This window comes from Cavia porcellus, unplaced genomic scaffold, assembly GCF_034190915.1.
Source record: "Cavia porcellus strain 051 isolate PalLab524CR breed Dunkin Hartley unplaced genomic scaffold, mCavPor4.1 scaffold_21, whole genome shotgun sequence".
NCBI lineage: Eukaryota > Metazoa > Chordata > Mammalia > Rodentia > Caviidae > Cavia > Cavia porcellus.
Window position 1 is genome coordinate 29,466,232 of NW_026947504.1, and position 9,854 is coordinate 29,476,085.

The 9,854-nt window shown below is 42.2% G+C and overlaps 1 pseudogene; it reads right to left on the bottom strand.

Moving 5' to 3' along the window:
- Positions 1–8,521: 8,521 nt before the first annotated feature.
- On the bottom strand, positions 8,522–9,105 carry LOC100725684 (centrin-2-like; annotated as a pseudogene).
- Between the last annotated feature and the right edge of the window lie 749 nt (positions 9,106–9,854).

The following is a 9,854-nucleotide window of genomic DNA, read 5'->3' on the forward strand; positions in this document are numbered from 1 at the left end:
TTCATGATTGCTTCTGTTTGCAAACAATTTGGTTCACAGACAAAACTGTCTGGCAAAATTATGCTTCCATTTGCAAACTCTGCATCAGGTGACACAGCCACAGCCATCTTCCCTACACAAACACCCACAGCCATCTCACCCCAAGCTGTAAAAGGAAATAAGTTTGTAAACTGAGGTACCACTGTGCTACATATTTTCTTTTTCTTTCTTTTTTTTTGTCTTTTTTTTTTTTTTTCATTTTTATCGGTACCGGGGATTGAACTCACGACCGCCTGCTTGCAAGGCAGGTGCTTATGCCACTGAGCTAAACCTCCAGCCCCTGTGCTACATATTTTCATTACAAGGGTAATGAACATAAATAAATAAAGACTCTAGAATGTAACTGAATTAAATAATCTTATCTACTTTATGCTGCTATTATAGAAACGTGTTCAATTTATGTAAATGTTCAAGCTTCAACTTCAAATATTCCATATGTGCAAATTAAAGTTCAATACATACACTGAACACATTGCCACCCAATATCTTCGTTGATTTAACATGCAATCAACAAATAAATATAGGTGCCCTGAATAGTTCCAGAGCACAGTAAGCAAGGGTGTTTAGCTCTTTTGTTGTTTCCAGCAGGGAACGCTCTAGATCATAATGCATATTTGACTGAATATGATAGAAATTTGCAAAATATGAATTGTTTGTAAGTGATTGTTTAGGTTCAACAGCACCTTCCTAGAGAATACATATAAAAGGAAATAAGAGAAAATATTGCAGTTACAGATAGTTTGATGAAGGAATAGCTACCTTGCAGTCCTTGGAAACAAGCCAAGGAATTTTGGGGATCAAAAATAGTACAAATCTCACTTGCAAGAGTACATTACTAACCTCTCTGCAACCAAGCAGGCCCAGCCCTCATGCATAGAACTAGTGATGCCACACCAGACCACTGGAGCAAGCGGGGTGCACAGGTGCACCCTGCCCCACGCAGGGGTGAGGTCACCCATTAATCCTTCCTCCGCAGAGGGGCTAACCAATCACCCCGATCCTGGGTAAGCACAACACCCAGCAAGACAGGGAACAAGACCGCATGATCAGCGATGCAAAGTCCAGCAGTCCACTTAAACCGACCCAGGAGCCTCCATCCAGCAGAGACCAGGGGCTGGGTTTCCCATCTCCCCATAGAGCAAATCCACTGACAGTGACTGCAGTTTGGCATAAACACAACGGTCTCTGGTGCTGGGGAGGCACCTCAGAAAGCCATCGGACCCAAAGCTAGGCAGAGGAAATTGGGTCAGGTTCCATCCCAAAACTGCAGATCTTGGAAAGAAACTACTCACTCATAAACAGGAATTTGTTGACTCAGTCTTTTTTGTGTGTGATTTGATCATCTTTATCTCTTTTATCTTTCCTTTATCAAGTTTTCTGAGGCCTTGGGTGTTGTCTCCTTTCTTCTCTCTTTTAAATGGTGTCTTAGAAGCTCCTGGATCCGGCCACGGCGGACCTAGGTGGCTGCACAGTTGGTAAGAGCCCCCCTCCAGCGAGCCAGGGGGGGACCGGGTCCACAGCTCCCCTGAGCCTGCGGGTGGGGCTGAGAATCAGACACCCCACCCCACCCCACCCCATCCCGGCTAGCAACTGGGGACAGGGGGCCGGGCATCTCTTGGGAGCCAACATGGGGGATTTCCTTCCACCATTTGTTTGAAGGCAAATGTTTTCACTGTTTGGTTTCCTTATGATTAATTGTTTTGCTCTCTTCAATATTCTCTTTCGTTTGGTTTTATAACGTTCTGGTTTTGGTTTGATTTCGCTGTACCTAATTCAACAACTACTATGAAGATAACAAGATATACTATGGTACCTATCACTGTTATCCCGGTATCCTGCTGTGAAATTCGGTACCAATTTCACTGCAATGTCTCAATTGGCTTTGTTTTGTTTTATTCTGTTGTATTTTTACTACCTTCAAAATAAAATAAAAATTTTTTTAAAAATTTTTTTTGGTCTTTTTTGAGACAGGGTCTCCCTATGCAGTTCAGGCTGGCCTTGAGATCACTTTGTAGCCCAGGCTGGTCTCGAACTTGCAACAAACCTCCCACCTCAGCCTCCCGAGTGCTGGGATTACAGGTGTGAGCCACTACGCCCGGCTAATAAAATTTTTTTTAAAAATGATTTTTTCTATTCTCTTTTCAACATTTTAAACTTCCTTATGTTTTTCTTGTATTTTGCTATTTATTTTTTTTCTTGTTCACTTCCTTATATTAGTTACAGTAATTTTACTCCTCAATGGGACCCCCATCTCACATTTTTTGTCTTCTCAGATCTCATTAATTTATTTTTCAGATTTAGATTTTTTCATTCTCTGGTTTCTCCTGTAGTATAATTTTTTAGACAGAATTTTGCTATGCAGTTAAGGCTGGCCTTGAACTTAGTGATCCTCCTATGTCAGCCTCCCAAATCCTGGGATTACATGTGTGTGCCATCACGTCCGGCTTTTACTAGTATAAGTATTAAACTTTATGAATCTCTACATAGGTAGTTAACACTATTGCTGTTGGATACTGTAGTATTGTTAGTAAAGGGAAAGCTTTTCCATTTAGTATATATTTACTGTAAATCAGTATTTGGTTTGTCTTAGATTTCATACTATACTGATAGATTTCTTGTATAGCTAAGACTGGTACATTAATGATCATCAACGTTCATCAATATCAGTTTGTATTTGATGCTACAATTGATGCTGATTTTATTATTATATCCAATGTAACATAGTTATTACTATTAATTGGTTTTCTTGGGATGCCAATATTGGGGTTGCTTGGGGGTCATTAACAGTGCTGTGACCCATTCCTGGATGTTATGTCTTCTATCTAGAGGGCCCCCTAAAGCCACATGCACTCATAGGTTGGGGCTTGGGAGGGACTGGACTGTAGGTGCCTGACCCTGAATCATGGGTGTGTGACACTAGACAAGTCCGCTGATGGGTTTGTAGCCAGGTGTGATGTTGGGAGGTAAAGCCATGGGAAGAGGTGGGTCACTGTGGTTGTGGCCTGGACACATCCCTGTGGAATGGCATGGGTATACTCCCACTGAATAGATGACATAAATACAGGCAGATAGAGACATAGACATGAATATACACCCCCTCCTCCCTGCCACCCTGCTTCTTCCTGCCCGCCTTGCATGAGATGTTTCTCCTCGGCCAACCCAACTTGCTCTGGAGCCAGCCAACTATGGACTGAAACCCGCACAAATTATGAACCCAAATAAACTTCTCCACTCTTAACTTGTGTGTGCATCCCAGCAATGAGAAAGTAAAACACTAGAGAACTAGGTACTGAGCCAAGTATACTGCAACCTCCCATCCCAAGTAAATGAAGGTTGTTGGATCCTGGGACAGAGGCAGAGCCAGTAGTTAACCATACCCAGAGGGCACCACTGAAAAGCAGACATTAACTAAAGAGGTAGCCATATTAGATTTGAAGTTTTCCACAATAGCCAGCCTGCAAGCCTCAACACATAGGCAAGCAAGCAAACAAAAAAAAAAACATGAGAAGCCACGCCAACTAAATGCCTCCAAAATTCCCTATTTCTCCAAAGCATGGGACATCCAAGGGGGAAGCCAAAAGCAACACACCTGAATAATTCAAAATGATAGTAGGAGATTATAAAATACATTAATAAGGTATTTGGCAAGTTCACAAGATATAAGTAAGAAGCTGGTGAGCCAAATGAACAAAATGATCAGCAAGTCTATAGAACACAATAATGAAAAGCTAGCAGAGCTAAACAAAATCAAGCAAAGCATGAATAAGCAGCTTGGAAAGGAATTACAGTCTATAGAAAGGCTCCAAATATAAATTCAAGGGATTAAAATTTCTAGCAAAATTATGGGCAGCATACTACTCAACCCCCTCCAGGCAGAGGCCCTGTTCTGTATTCATGCCCACGTGCTATGTGACTGAGTTTCTCATTTGTCCCTGATTTAATCAATTTTACCTGAGCAATTATGCACAGGATCGTACTGGTTGACCATCGCTCTGTCCCACCTCTTGCCCACCTTGCAAGTTTCCATTTATGCACACCTTGGACCCCCTCACCTCATGGTTTTGCTCAATAAAAGTCCCTAAAAAAGAGAGTCTTCAGCAACCCATCTGGGACCCCTTCTGTCTCTCTCTGAGACAGAGGCTTTCCTTCTCCAGTAAATGTATTTTGCTCTTAAAAAAAATTACAGAGAGCAGAAATGACCAGTGTGAGGATAGAGTCAAAACTGGAAGACAGGGTTGTTGTCAGTGAGCAATTAGTGAAAGAAACCTAGAAACAACAAAAGAGCATGAACAATGGATTCAACAGCTCCCATATGCGGCAAAGACAAAGTTTGGGTTAATTGAAATTATTGAAAAATCAGAAGGACAGCATGAATGGCATAAAAAGCTATTTACTGAACTAGTAACAGAAAAAAGGGAAATAATTTAACATACGAATAAGTGTGACATAGAACCCAAACAGACAAGACTCTCCCACAACACATGATAGTCAAAATCCCAGAAGTCAGCACAGTAACAGCATTTTAAAAGCAGCTAGAGAAAAGCAATAAATCATTTAAAAAGTTACATCAGAACCCATTAGGTTTACAGGAGATTTCCCAATACAAACCTTAAAGGATAAGAGAGTTTGAAGTGTTTCAAACTCTAAAAAAACATAAACACAAAAAACAATTTCCAACCCCAAATTATATATCCTGCAAAACTATCTTTCCGAACCAGATGTGGTGATGCACAACTATAACCCAGCACTTGGGAGGCTAAGGCAGGAAAATACTTGCAAGTTTGAGATCAGCCTTAGCTACAAAGTGAGCTCAAGGCCAGCCTGAACTGCATAGCCAGACTCTTTTTCAAAAAGACAAAAAAAAAAAAAAAAAAAAATTAAATGCATCAAACCCACATATCTAGATACAGACCTCAGGGTCTAAAGAAACAATTGAAATCATACCATGCTTATTATCAGGCGATAGTACAATAGAACTAGAAATCAACAACAAAAAAAACCCCTCAGAAATTACACAAATACATGGAAGCTAAACAATAATGCACTTTTAACGATGAATTACAGAAGAAATCAAGGAATAAATAAGATAGCTTCTACAACAGACAATAATGCCAGCACAAGATACCAGAATTCATGGTATACAATCTAAGCAGTCCTAAGAGGAAAGTTTATAGCTGTGAATGCCCACATCACAAAAATAGAGCAATCCCAAATAAATATCCTAACGATTCATCTGAAGGTCTTAGAAATACAAAACAATTAAAATCCAAACCTAATACAAGGAAGGCAATTAAAAAGATCAGAGCAGGGGCTGGGGATTTAGCTCAGCGGCATAAGCGTCTGCCTTGCAAGCAGGCAGTTGTGAGTTCAATCCCTGGTACCAATAAAAAGGAAAAAAGACCAAAAAAAAAAAAAAAAAAGATCAGAGCAAAAAAAAAAAAAATCAATGAAATTGAGACCATATATATATATATATATATATATATATACAATGAATCCAAGAACTTTCTCCGAAGCAGTATACAAATAGAGAAACCATTAGCCAAAAGAGAAAAAAACACTCAAATCAATGCAATCAGAATTGAAAAAGGTAAAATCACAATAAGCACTTCTTGGGGTCTGCACCTAGACCCCCAAACGGGTACATGGTGAAAGCTCAAAGGAATGAGACAAGCAGCATGGTCTTGGAGGCTGCAAGAAGAGTGAAATCCTCCTCGGCAGAGCTTGTAACTCTGCTGGCCGGCCCAGCCGAATGACTCTGGGCAGCCTACATGTAATCAGAACAAGCAAGGAGCGAAGTGGAGAATGGAGGGACCTGAGCAGGATTGTGGGAGGGGTCCAAGGACCCCTCAGAGCAACAGAGGATGCTAATTAAGGAAAACTACCCAGAAGGCCTCCAGATGGCCTCAGCTTTGGCCTGTCTTGCCCTCTGAGGCATCTCCTCCTTCTCAGTTCAGTCATGCCCTGGGCCACGCTACAGCCCTGCACGTCTACTCAGCTTCAACATTCTCCAACAGAACTGTCAAAATAAAAAACATCATTAACAACTACTTCACCAACCTGTGCACCTATAAAACGGAGAATTCAGAAGAAATGGATAGATTCCTATTGAGCATGGTAATCCAAGCATGTCCTTTTCCAGTCTTCCTCACAATCCAAAAAGTTATTATTTACAATCCCATTGAGATGTTATTGGAATTCTGGCAAGTTAATTCCAATCTACCATCTCCAATTGCAACCCATGGCAAGAGTATAGACACCAAAACAGATTCGAAATTAAGGGGGCCAAGAGGTCCTAAGCCCAATCCCTGTGAGGATGTGTGGACGAAGCTCCTGATCCAAGGCCTCTCCGAGAATTTTTATCTCATGAAGAAGGGGGTGGCTCGAGGATGAGTGACAGCGAGGATGGCGGGAACTATGTGAGTAACTTGAGCTCGGTAGCCAGGTGGGGAGAACAGCATCTCTGCAAAATGCAGGGAGAAGAATCAACCTGCATAATTCAATGAAGGTAGCAACTGAATTGTTTCTGGAGGCTGTTGTTTCAGTTTCTGATATGGAAACTTTTGTTTCCTACAGACTCATAGCCTCTTTATTTTGAGGCTCATACCCAGGAGGCTTTGTGACATTCCTGGAGCAGACTGGCTCTGCCACCCTGCTGTGCTCATATCTTTTACAGAAAGCACTATTGGAGGAAACAGGAGACGTCAGAGTGGCTTTAGACATTATGTACTAGTACCTGGCTAGCCTTATTTGCAATATTTAGAGCCAACTGAAGACGGAAGGAAATACCATAGTCTGCTCTGTACATATCGGTATATGGAAATGTCTCAATATAATCAATAATGAATGCAATTGTTCTGCTTTCAAGGGGAGTCACTCAAATCATCTCCTACATCTATAAAAACATCAATACTCCTCAAACTCTTTAATGAAATTAAAAGAGAAAGAAAACTCCCAAAGTCATTCCTGCAAGCCAGCACTACTCAGATTCAAAAACCAGACAAGGATCCAAGGTAAAAAGAGAGAGAAAGAGCTATTGATCAATGTCTTTAACAAATATAGATGCAAAAACCCTCAACCTAGACACCGGCAGATGGAAGCGCGAGCGCCAGCACATCAGCTGCTCCGGACAAAGCTTCCAGAGTCTGGAGAACAGTAGTTTGGAGAGGAGCCACGGTGAGAGGAGGTCATCAGGTGAACCTGAAGGAATCAGGTGGTGGTGGGGACAGAGGAGGACCCGGGGGACCAGGGTGCGGCTGCCTGCTGGAAGACGGGCGAGCTGGAACCTTTGGCTCACGGAGGCCCGCACTGGGGTGAGAAGCAGCGGCAGTGAGAACCAGCAGGCCACACGCGGGCGCCGTCTCCAGGTGGCCTCCAGCCGGGCCGGGGCGGGATTGGAGCACCTGAACCGGGTCTCAGAGCCAGGCTGGCCGTGCAGTTCCCGGGGCGTGGCCAACCGCTGGGGAGCAGGCTCCCGAGCCAGGCAGCTTCAGCCCGAGCGCAGCTCGCAAGCCCCGCGGCGCCTTGTCGTCATGGTAACCGGACGCCTGCTCCCAGCACCCCAGCGGCGGCGGCGATGCCTGACTTCCTGCAGGACCAGAGGTACATCCGGGCTCGAGCTTTGCGCCTTAGTCGAGGCTGGGGGAAAAAAGGGAAACTTTCTTTTATTATTTTTTATTCTATTATATTCATTTTTATTTTAGTTTTTAAATTTTAGGGTTTTTTTTTCTATTTTGCAGCTTTCCTTATCTGGTTCGTCCTCTCGTTTCTTTAATTTTTTCTGTATTTAATTTTATTGATACAATTTAGGTAAATACAATGATCACATTCCTCGCGGGAAATCTGCACTTGTACATAATATGCCTTCCTTTGTCTTTTTCCCCTCCCATTCCTCTCTCCTCCCGTCAACCCCTCTTCCCCTCATTTTTGAACCTTTGTTTCCATTTTATGCTTCTTGTCTCTTTCCTTTGCTCCTCCCACCTCCACAGTTCACCTTTCCTTTTGAGCAATTTCTTTCGATTTCATCGTACCTCTTGTATAATTTGCATTTTATTTACGTTTTCAGTGTCTCTTCCAGCAGATTTAGAGTTTCATTTTTTTTTTTTCAAACTGAGAAGTTTTATTTTTAAGACAAAACAGCAGTAACACACATCCAAATGCCAGCACAAGGGTTCACTGGGTTTTGGAAAAGAGAACATGGCACTTGGGCTTCGGGTGAGCAGGGGGACCACGGAGAAGGGACCATGGCCAGTGGTGACCCAACCACGCGTGTGCTTAGCTGGGAAGTTGCTCCGCGTTTGTGCAGAAACTGACAAGAGTGTGGCGAGGCCAGGAGAAACGGCAGGTGGGCGACCCCCAAGACCCTTACCCCTACTCAGATGTTGCCTCATTCTGCTTTCAAGAATTAAAGTAATCAGCAGATCACTTTACAAAGAAATTTAATATCAAAGAACACTTCCAAAAGTGCAAAACAGATTTGAGGTCATGGCTGCAGTGGTGTTGGGTAACGGGGAGCCAGATGTCGTGGGACAGCAGGCACTAATCTAGTCTTCTTCATGATGCGCAGGACTCCTGCAGGAACTCCATCATCTCCATCAGGGATGGGCTTCGTCAGTCATCTCCTGCAGCTCCCCATCCGTCAGGTTCTCGTCCAGCTCCTTGGCCACACACTTCAGATTTTTAAACGATACTTTCCCGGTTTCATCATCATCGAAGAGCTTGAAAGCTTTCCGGATTTCTTCCTTGGTGTCTTTCTCAGACATCTTCTGAGTCATGACAGTCAGAAAGTCACTGAAGTTCATTTTGCCTGTCCCTTCCTTATCAATTTCACTTATCATTTTCTTGATTTCTTCTTTCTTGGGCTCCAAGCCCACGACTCTCGTTGCCACCTTTAGTTCCTTTACATCGATGGTCCCTGTCCCATCTGCATCAAAGAGATCAAAAGCTTCCCGGATTTCCTGTTTCTGCTCTTCAGTCAGCTCTGGCTTAGGATTCAATCCTTTTTCTCTGGGCACTTGATGCCATGTTTGCTTTTTTAAAATTAGAGGCCATCGCCGAAAGACTCCTAGAGTTTCGTTTTAACAATTAAAATTTTGATTCATTTTGAATTTAGTTTTGTACATGGGTCTAGTTTTGGTCCTTGGCATGTGTACAGCCAGTTTTTCCAGCATCATTTATTAAAGAGGCTGTCTTTCTTCCAATGAATGTGTTTGGCCTCTTTGTCAAATATAAGGTGGCTGAGTGTGTTTGGAGATCTTTCTGCATATTCTAAATCTGTTCCACTGATCCTCTGATCTGTTTTTTGGCTAATACCATGCTGTTTTTATCACAGCAGCTCTGTAGTATAATTTCAAGTCAGGGATTGTGATTTCTCCTCCCTTACATTTGTTGCCTAGAATTGCTTTTGCTATTGTAGGTCTTTTCTTCCAAGTGAATGTTAGGATTATTTTTGGTAATTCTGTAAGGTATGTTAATGGCATTTTAATTGGGATTGCATTAAATCTAAATAGCAAATTTGGGAGTACAGCCATTTACAATATATTACTTCTTCCTACCTAAGGAGGACAAATGTCTTTCCCTTTTGTGATATCTTTAACCTCCTTTTCAGAGTACTGTAGTTTTGAATTAGAGATCTTTTACTTGTTGGATTAATTTCTAAGCACCTCATTTTTTTTTAATTCTGTGAAAAGTGTTCTAAGCAAAAAAGGTGTTCTCCAACTTCTTCCTCAGTGAGTTTGTTATGTGTACACAGAAGTGTAATTGATTTTTGAGTATTGACTTTGTATCCAGTAACCTGACTCAATTGGGTTATTAAA